Genomic DNA, 9,625 nt, shown 5'->3' on the forward strand with positions numbered 1-9,625 from the left:
CTAGTTGGGTCATTCCGGCCATCGCGCCGAGGTATTTTACTTTTTGCATCATTATCATCATTGTGGGTTATTGGGCTTATCCGGCCTGCGTGCCGAGTTTCGGCCTGCGAGCCGTTGTGGTATCCCGGCCTACATGCCATCTTCTGGATCCATGCCGCACTGGATTCCGAGTTATCGCCCGTGGATTCGGCTGCCCGACCGACTTGCATTCATCCACCTCACCGGAACCAGCTCACCGCTCCATCCGAGGGCGCCCCCCTGGGCCAGGGTACGTTCTCGTACCTTTTCTGCATTCAGTTAATTGTGCTATACTATTATGCGGTTATTTATATGTCTGTGGGATTCGCCTCGAGCACCGAGGTACCAGAGACCGGGGGCGACCCGGTCGCTGGATACAGGTACAGTTGACCGGAGGAGGACTTCTGACGATCTGGTCAACGCGGCGGACAGATCATCGACCGGGTCATGGGGATGCGGTCAACCTTCCAGACACGTCACACCGGCAGATTCGTTTTCTCAGCTTCCAAACAGGATCAAAATGGCGCCGTCTGTGGGAACGCGCCTGATCTGGAAAGTGAAGATGAACGACGCCGGATAGTTCTGCCATCCTCACGACCACGGTCAGTTTTTCCGTTATCTGTCTTCGGTTAGTTATATGATCTGTATTAGTTCTTCGAGTCAAGGCCCCCGTGCCGATCGGCCGGGAGGTTTATATCCGAGCCAGGGGCTCGAAGACGAAGGCCCCCGAGCCGATCGGCCGGGAGGTTTATATCCGAGCCAGGGGCTCGAAGCCGAAGGCCCCCGAGCCGATCGGCCGGGAGGTTTATATCCGAGCCAGGGGCTCGAAGACGAAGGCCCCCGAGCCGTTCGGCCGGGAGGTTTATATCCGAGCCAACGGCTCGATGACGAAGGCCCCCGAGCCGATCGGCCGGGATGTTTATATCCGAGCCAGGGACCCGAAGCCGAAGGCCCCCGAGTCGATCGGCCGGGAGGTTTATATCCGAGCCAGGGGCTCGAAGACGAAGGCCCCCGAGCCGTTCGGCCGGGAGGTTTATATCCGAGCAACAGGCTCGATGACGAAGGCCCCCGAGCCGATCGGCCGGGAGGTTTATATCCGAGCCAGGGGCTCGAAGACGAAGGCCCCCGAGCCGATCGGCCGGGAGGTTTATATCCGAGCCAGGGGCTCGAAGCCGAAGGCCCCCGAGCCGATCGGCCGGGAGGTTTATATCCGAGCCAGGGGCTCGAAGCCGAAGGCCCCCGAGCCGATCGGCCGGGAGGTTTATATCCGAGCCAGGGGCTCGAAGACGAAGGCCCCCGAGCCGTTCGGCCGGGAGGTTTATATCCGAGCCAGGGGCTCGAAGCCGAAGGCCTCCGAGCCGATCGGCCGGGAGGTTTATATCCGAGCCACGGGCTCGATGCCGAAGGCCCCCGAGCCGTTCGGCCGGGAGGTTTATATCCGAGCCACGGGCTCGAAGCCGAAGGCCCCCGAGCCGATCGGCCGGGAGGTTTATATCCGAGCCACGGGCTCGAAGCCGAAGGCTCCCGAGCCACGGGCTCGAAGCCGAAGGCCCCCGAGCCGTTCGGCCGGGAGGTTTATATCCGAGCCACGGGCTCGATGCCGAAGGCCCCCGAGCCGTTCGGCCGGAGGTTTATATCCGAGCCACGGGCTCGATGCCGAAGGCCCCCGAGCCGTTCGGCCGGGAGGTTTATATCCGAGCCACAGGCTCGATGACGAAGGCCCCCGGGCCGTTCGGCCGGGAGGTTTATATCCGAGCCAGGGGCTCGAAGCCGAAGGCCCCCGAGCCGATCGGCCGGGAGGTTTATATCCGAGCCAGGGGCTCGAAGCCGAAGGCCCCCGAGCCGATCGGCCGGGAGGTTTATATCCGAGCCAGGGGCTCGAAGCCGAAGGCCCCCGAGGATTTATCCGAGCCACGGGCTCGATGGCGAAGACCCCGAGCCGATCGGCTGGGAGGTTTATATCCGAGCCAGGGGCTCGAAGGCGACCCGAGCCGTTCGGTAGGAAGGTTTATATCCGAGCAGGGGCTCAAGACGGGCCCCGAGCCGTTCGGCGAGTTTATATCGAGCCGGGGCTCGGCGAAAACCTCCGGCCGATCGGGGAGGTTTATATCCGAGCCACAAGCTCGATGACGAAGGCCCCCGAGCCGTTCAGCCGGGAGGTTTATATCCGAGCCACAGGCTCGATGACGAAGGCCCCGACCACGGTCAGTTTTTCCGGACCGGGCTCGGTGAGTTATACGATCGGTATTATTTCTCGAGCCAAGGCCCCCGAGCCGTTCGGCCGGGAGGTTTATATCCGAGCCACAGGCTCGATGACGAAGGCCCCCGAGCCGTTCGGCCGGGAGGTTTATATCCGAGCCAGGGGCTCGAAGACGAAGGCCCCCGAGCCGATCGGCCGGGAGGTTTATATCCGAGCCACAGGCTCGATGACGAAGGCCCCCGAGCCGTTCGGCCGGGAGGTTTATATCCGAGCCACAGGCTCGATGACGAAGGCCCCCGAGCCGATCGGCCGGGAGGTTTATATACGAGCCCGTGGATGCCACGGGCTCGATGGCGAAGACCCCGAGCCGATCGGCCGGGTTTGAATTAGCCCTCAGGGCCGTCGAGCTCCGACGTTAAATATCGAGAGTCGATCCGGCGACTATAAAAACCCCGGCTTGAAGACCGTCGAGCTCCGACGTTAAATATCGAGAGTCGATCCGGCGACTATAAAAACCCCGGCTTGAAGACCGTCGAGCTCCGACGTTAAATATCGAGAGTCGATCCGGCGACTATAAAAACCCCGGCTTGAAGACCGTCGAGCTCCGACGTTAAATATCGAGAGTCGAACCGGCGACTATAAAACCCCGGCTTGAAGACCGCTGCATGGACTAGTTATCAGATATTCTATCTCCCCCGTTCGGGGTTGAGCGGCCTTCGCTGGTCACAGACCAGATTCATGATCATCTATCTCCCTCGTTCGGGGTCGAGCAGTCGTCGCGGCCAGGTATCTATTCTTCCTATCGACATTATTTCGGTCGCACGCGCGGTATTGTCCGCCCGGCATTTATCCGACCGATCGACATCATTCCGGTCCCACGAGCGGTATCGTCCGCCCCGCATCTATCCATCCGATCGGCATCATTCCGGTCGCACGCGCGGTATCGTCCGCCCCGCATCTATCCATCCGATCGGCATCATTTCGGTCGCTCGCACGACAGCGTTCGTCTAGCATCTATCCATCCGATCGATAGCACTTCGATCGTCCGGTCGGTATCTTCGCGGCTGCGCACTCGGCATGGGTTCGATTACAGACTTGGTCCACTCGGTATCGTTACCATCTCCTACGACACCATTATTATAGCGATCGCTCAAGGGATATTATATTCAGCGAGATGGCTTTGACATCGAGAGCGGTTCAGCTCTTTGCGATTGACTGTCCAGTCAGTCGGACTCACGCCTCCTTCGACTAGACTCGAAGGGGAGGCTTGTGATCCGGTAAAGAGATATAAGGGGGAGGGCTTTTTTGTAAAAGGGGGTTTTTTTTAGGTTTTTGGTTTGGGGATTAAGGCAAGCACACGGAGGGAAAAGAGAAGAGGCGGCGGCGGCTCGGGTTCGAGGAGGAAAGGGGGTTTCCGCCGCCAGAGGGAGAGAGAGAGAGAGAGAGAGAGAGAGAGAGAGGAGGAGCGTTCCTCTATCACCGCCACCCGCAGTCAGCACTGCTTCCGGCCTCCTCGCCGGCTGACGCTGCCAAGGGACCGGACTTCCGCCTCTCCTTCTCCTCCTCTCGCCGCCGGCAGCCACCGCTGCCCTCTCCCGCGGCCACAGCCGCCGCCGGCAGCCACCGCTGCCCTCTCCCGCGGCCACAGCCGCAACAGCCCCCTCACGCGTCTACTGCCGCTGTCTTTAGTAGATATCGTCACCTTCCAGGTAGCCACAGCTTGGTACTAGTTGGGTCATTCCGGCCATCGCGCCGAGGTATTTTACTTTTTGCATCATTATCATCATTGTGGGTTATTGGGCTTATCCGGCCTGCGTGCCGAGTTTCGGCCTGCGAGCCGTTGTGGTATCCCGGCCTACATGCCATCTTCTGGATCCATGCCGCACTGGATTCCGAGTTATCGCCCGTGGATTCGGCTGCCCGACCGACTTGCATTCATCCACCTCACCGGAACCAGCTCACCGCTCCATCCGAGGGCGCCCCCCTAGGCCAGGGTACGTTCTCGTACCTTTTCTGCATTCAGTTAATTGTGCTATACTATTATGCGGTTATTTATATGTCTGTGGGATTCGCCTCGAGCACCGAGGTACCAGAGACCGGGGGCGACCCGGTCGCTGGATACAGGTACAGTTGACCGGAGGAGGACTTCTGACGATCTGGTCAACGCGGCGGACAGATCATCGACCGGGTCATGGGGATGCGGTCAACCTTCCAGACACGTCACACCGACAGGTTCGTTTTCTCAGCTTCCAGACAGGATCATATACTATGGAAACATCTCTCATCGAGAATATCCCTACTCAGTAGTACACACAATGAGAACATCTCCAACCTGAAACATTAGCCAATATACACCATCAAAACATCCCTGATCAATGATCAAGAGCATTCCCATAGAGTCGATGCACACCATGGGAACATCCTTAATCAGACACATTCTTTAGAGCCAAATCCCTCCAAGTCGAACGACCCTTCATCCTTATTGGCAATCCTTAACAGACAATATCGACAGAGTAGCAACTGCTAGTAACCGCCACTAGACATGACCAGGTGGCAACTGATAGGAAGCTAAGTTGGAAATCCAAGGAGAGAGCATTGTAGAGCTATGATGATTAGTAGATTTTGAGAAGGCTGACCTTGTCTCCCCCAATCAACTATTTTTGTTCCTTCCACTAGGAAACACAGGATTGTATCAAGTTGGATCAAGAGATAGAAAGAGTCACTGGAGCTCATTGCAGATCTAAGTTATGCTGGTGGTGACTACGCCTAGCCCCACCACCTCCCCATACCTCTATTTATATATCATCTATTTTTTCCTTTCCCATTTAGCATCTATTCTACTTCTAAAAGTTAAATTCTCTTATAGAAATTTAAATTTCTGTAGTCTTTTACCTATTTAAATTTTCTACACTAAATTGATTATCTAAATATTAAAAATATCACTTCTATCACTCCTCTATTTACTTCACTAGTATCTTATTTGATTCATCTTTAATGACTTCCTTATTTCTATGTCTTTCTCACTTTAGCTATTTTATAGATATCATTTTTTTTTTCAATTCTTTCGTATCAAATTATCCATACAAATATTAGAAAGCTTCATTCTTAACTTCACTCATTATTTTTTTAGTTTATTTCTTAGCTCCTACTAACTTCACTCATTATTTTTTTAGTTTATTTCTTAGCTACTACATATATTTTTATTTTCGAAGTAGTCTTTGTTCTTAAAAGTGTATAATAACATATAAACTATTCTTTTTTCTTTAATTTCTCTTGTACTTCCTCATTTCATTACCAAGTTTCCTTATTTGATTCATTAACTCACTGAGTGTGCTCTTAGACACTATTTTCAAATTTGATGTTATCTTATCTCCTGTCCTATTTGAGTCATCATGTATTTTTCTTAATACTTGTGCTTCTATGTTTTCCTTAAAGATATTTTATTTTTATCCTTTAACTTTCATCATTTAATTCTAATAGTTATATACATTTTTCTGTTACTGGTACTATGCTTAAGGCACATATCTAATAATATTAACCTATATTAGGTGATTAACTTTTTATAGAGATGGTCTTGTAATCTTTATAAAAAAAAATATTTCTCTTCCTAATCTTAAGAAAGTCAATTTACAACTTATTATTTTCACTTTTAAGCATGATCAAATATTCGTCTCTCTTCTTGAAAAATATGTTAGCTATTATAAATTCTATCATAAAATCTAATATTATATTTCTTATTCCAAAATCATGGTCGTTATACACTATATCATATTCCTCATTTCTTACTCCTATATATCTATTTAACCCTCCTATTACACTACCTCATCTAGATCATCCTAAAATTTATGTTTAGTGTCTTTATTTAATGTTACTTGAGGTGCATATATGTTAATTACATTAATTATTTCTTTTGTTACTATTATCTTGAGAGTTATAATCTTATCTCTCTTCCTAACTACTTTTTTAATTCGGTATTTAATGAACTATCTACAACAATATTAACTTCATTTCCCATTTTACTCTTGCATATATAACCTAATTTAAGTTTTCTATCCTCTGTCTTCTCCTCTATTCATTTTATCTCTTATAAATATAAAATATTAATTTTCATCATAATCATTATATCTATTATTTTACCGATGAGCATTTCAATGTTACGTATTCTAAATATAAAATAATCAATATTCCTATTGTAACGCCTGAAAATTCTCAAAATACTTTTATAAATATCCTAGTATTTTTCTGGAATTTTAGGATATTTTTATGGAATTTTTAGAGTAGTGAAAGTAGCAAAAATAAATAGAAACGTAAAATAGCCTAAGCGAGAATTGAACCCGAGACCTATGAGACCCTATGTCTTATAGACAACTCTAGTAACCAAGAGGCCCCAACAGGGGTGTGCTGAAAGAAGAGGGAAACAATTATATTTAAGGTTTAGTTGGCCGAATAAACCACTTAATATAAATAGGGAGAAATTAAGTGGAGAGTTATTATTTTTATTTCTAACGACAACTCTTTTCCTCCCTAAAACCCTCAACGCCACCTCCTCTTTCTCTTCCTCACCTCTCGGCGCCCAAGTTCAAGGAAGAACCTAGGGTTTCATCCCTAGGGTCATAGGAGTATCTTCCGGCAACATCAAGGATACGAGGACGCTCCTCTCCGCGAGAAGAACGCATAGACGCGAGAAGATCGTCGAAGAGATCTCTTCTCCGGAAAACTTAGTGATTGGATTGTAAGGAAAATTAGCGCAGGATGTAAGAAACCCCTCACCTGCAGTATAAGTAGCTCTTTTCACGATTTTATGCCTTAGTTTAGTTGTATACAGATTTTCAACGCATAGGGGGTGAATTATGGCACACCAAATGCTTGATAAAATGTTTAGCTCAGTTAAATGCAACATAGGCATTTTTAATAGCTTAGATAAATGCAATAGGAGCATTTTATAGCATAATTAGCCTTTCTACAGTTTATATGGGACTACGGTCCAATGGGTGGGCTCCCACAGTCGCCTCTAGGTTCAGATAACCTAGTTCTAGGTTCAAATAACCTAGTTCTAGGTTCAGATAACCTAGTAAGAGCAAGATATGGTACATTAGCTACAAGTCAGTATTTTACTTTTCAGTGGCACTGTACTGGACCTCAGTTGTCCTTGGGTTGGGCTCCCACAGTCGTCCTTAGGTTTAGATAACCTAGTAAACCCTACTAGAATTGGGATTTGCAACCCCGAGTTTAGTTAGGGATGCGCGCATAGCAAGTACAGTTGTCGGGCCCAACAGCAGCATGATTATGTATTTTGATCTATTTATGATAAATAGTTTTTCAAAGCTTCACAATTTAGTATGTGATTACAGATCAGGATTTATATCAGCTTAGCATTTGTTTAGTTAGTTATTGTATCAGTTTAGTTCTATCTTGTTGATACTAGAAGATATTGCCATGATCAGCTTTTGCTTTCTATGTTTTGTCATTCAGTATGCCATGCTTTAACACGTTCAGCATATGTTTCAAATAGCATGTTTTAAAAACATAAATTGCATCGTATGCATGTTTTGTGAGGTAGATGGTTTCTTACTAAGCTCTTGAGCTTACAGATACTTCTTTTCCTTATACTGCAAATAAAGGTAAAGGAAGGATGAATTAGCGGAGGCTGGAGGACAATGCAAGGAAGATGTGTGTGGATGGAACTTGGAATAAAGATCTTGGAGAAACTAGCAAAATTAGAAACATTTAGCATTTTCTTAAATTATTACGTTTCCGCACTTCTAGTTATTTTAAAGTTTGGAATCATGAAAGACCTGTTTAGATTGTTAGTGATCATGCTTAGAATGTCAGTTAATTGTTATTGGTATGTTTATAGCCATGCTAGAACTTATGTGTGAGAATTTGGCACGAAACAGTGCTGAAATCAGACTCCTGATATGAAATCAGAAACCCTGATCGATCAGCCAATCGATTGGGGGTCTTCAGTCGACCAGTTGATCGATTGAGGAGTTTGTACCGCGAACAGTAAGCTCCGGGATCGATCCGCTGATCGATCCGGACGTGTTCTGTCGCGAACAGAAGGCCCTGGAATCGATCACTGGATCGATTGGCAAGTCTGGATCGATCAGTTGATCGATCCAGAATATTACCCCCGCGCACAGTAGCGCGCTGAATCGATCAATGGATCGATTAGTCAGGACGGATCAATCAGCCGATCGATCCAGAATCTTGTCCGTGCACAGTAGCACGCTGAATCGATCAACGGATCGATCAGATGACTCCAATCGATCAGCTAATCGATTGGAGTGTCGGATTTCAGCTGGAAGGGTCTCATTTCAGTCTTTCGATCAAATCGAAGGTTCGAGTTCCTTCCCTAGTGTATGCATGTCAATGGAAAGGCCTTTGTGTTGGGTTTTTCGGGCCGCGAAAACCGCTTTTTCGCGTCGCGGAAACCCCGAATCACCCAAAGTCGTAGATCCGTGCAAGGAAAACCGAACAAAAATACGAGTACGAGTTTCAAAACTTTAGATCTACTCCTAGATCTAAGTGTTGAGAGTTTTACCTTTGAAGCGTGCCCTCGCAAAATCCCGCTCGTCCAAGGTACGTGTCGGATCTCCAAAGTATCAAGGTAGATACTTCTCTAGTGATATCCACACGAACAAGGAGTGCTCTCTAGCACTCAAGGATGGAGAAGAGAGCCCCAAGTGTGCTAGCACTTTCTAGAGCTCTCGGATGGGATTGGAAAGGAAGGAAAAAGAGAGTACAAAAGAAACTCATACACTCAAGAAGTAGTATCCCTCCTTTGTGACCTTCACTCTTCCTTTGCTCTTGGAATTCACTCAACCACCTTTTCCTCTCTTGGAAGTTCACGGCAACAGCAGCAAGGAGGAGGAAGAAAGCTAGGAAGAAGATGAGACAATTACCACACATCAATTGCCACAAAACAAAAACTCCTTTGCATTAGTGTGGCCGGCCACAACATTGTAACCTCCCCATTAATGTGGCCGGCCACATTAAAGCCAAGGGGAGAGTGTAACCCCCATGAGGTGGCATGTCTCATGAGGTGGAGGTGATGTGGCAAGGATGAGTCATCCTTATAATGTGGCAATACATCAAGTCAAACATGATGTTTCAACTTCTACTTGGTCAAGTCAAACTTGACAAATTGTCTTCCTTGTTGAGTTAAATCCAACCTTTGATTCAAGTCAATTTTAATTTAATGAATCTCAATTCGTTAATATAAATTAACTCAATGAATCAAATCTAAATTAGACTCATTCAACAATTGAATCTAATTGAGTCTAACTCAATAAGTCTAATTTGAATCCAATCTTTGGTGCATCATATGAACCTAATCCAATTGGTTCATCATATGAACCTAATCTCCATCCACTTGTTCTTTGTGTGTGACCCAATAGGTTTTTG

At 47.6% G+C, this 9,625-nt stretch overlaps 1 long non-coding RNA gene across 1 annotated transcript; it reads left to right on the forward strand.

Annotated features, from left to right (window-relative positions):
* The first annotated feature begins 451 nt into the window (after positions 1-451).
* Positions 452-8,049, forward strand: LOC122014614. Its single transcript, XR_006120722.1, has 2 exons — positions 452-620; positions 7,840-8,049. It is a non-coding gene; the product is annotated as an uncharacterized LOC122014614 (long non-coding RNA).
* Positions 8,050-9,625: the final 1,576 nt, after the last annotated feature.

Source organism: Zingiber officinale, chromosome 8B (genome assembly GCF_018446385.1).
Source record: "Zingiber officinale cultivar Zhangliang chromosome 8B, Zo_v1.1, whole genome shotgun sequence".
NCBI lineage: Eukaryota > Viridiplantae > Streptophyta > Magnoliopsida > Zingiberales > Zingiberaceae > Zingiber > Zingiber officinale.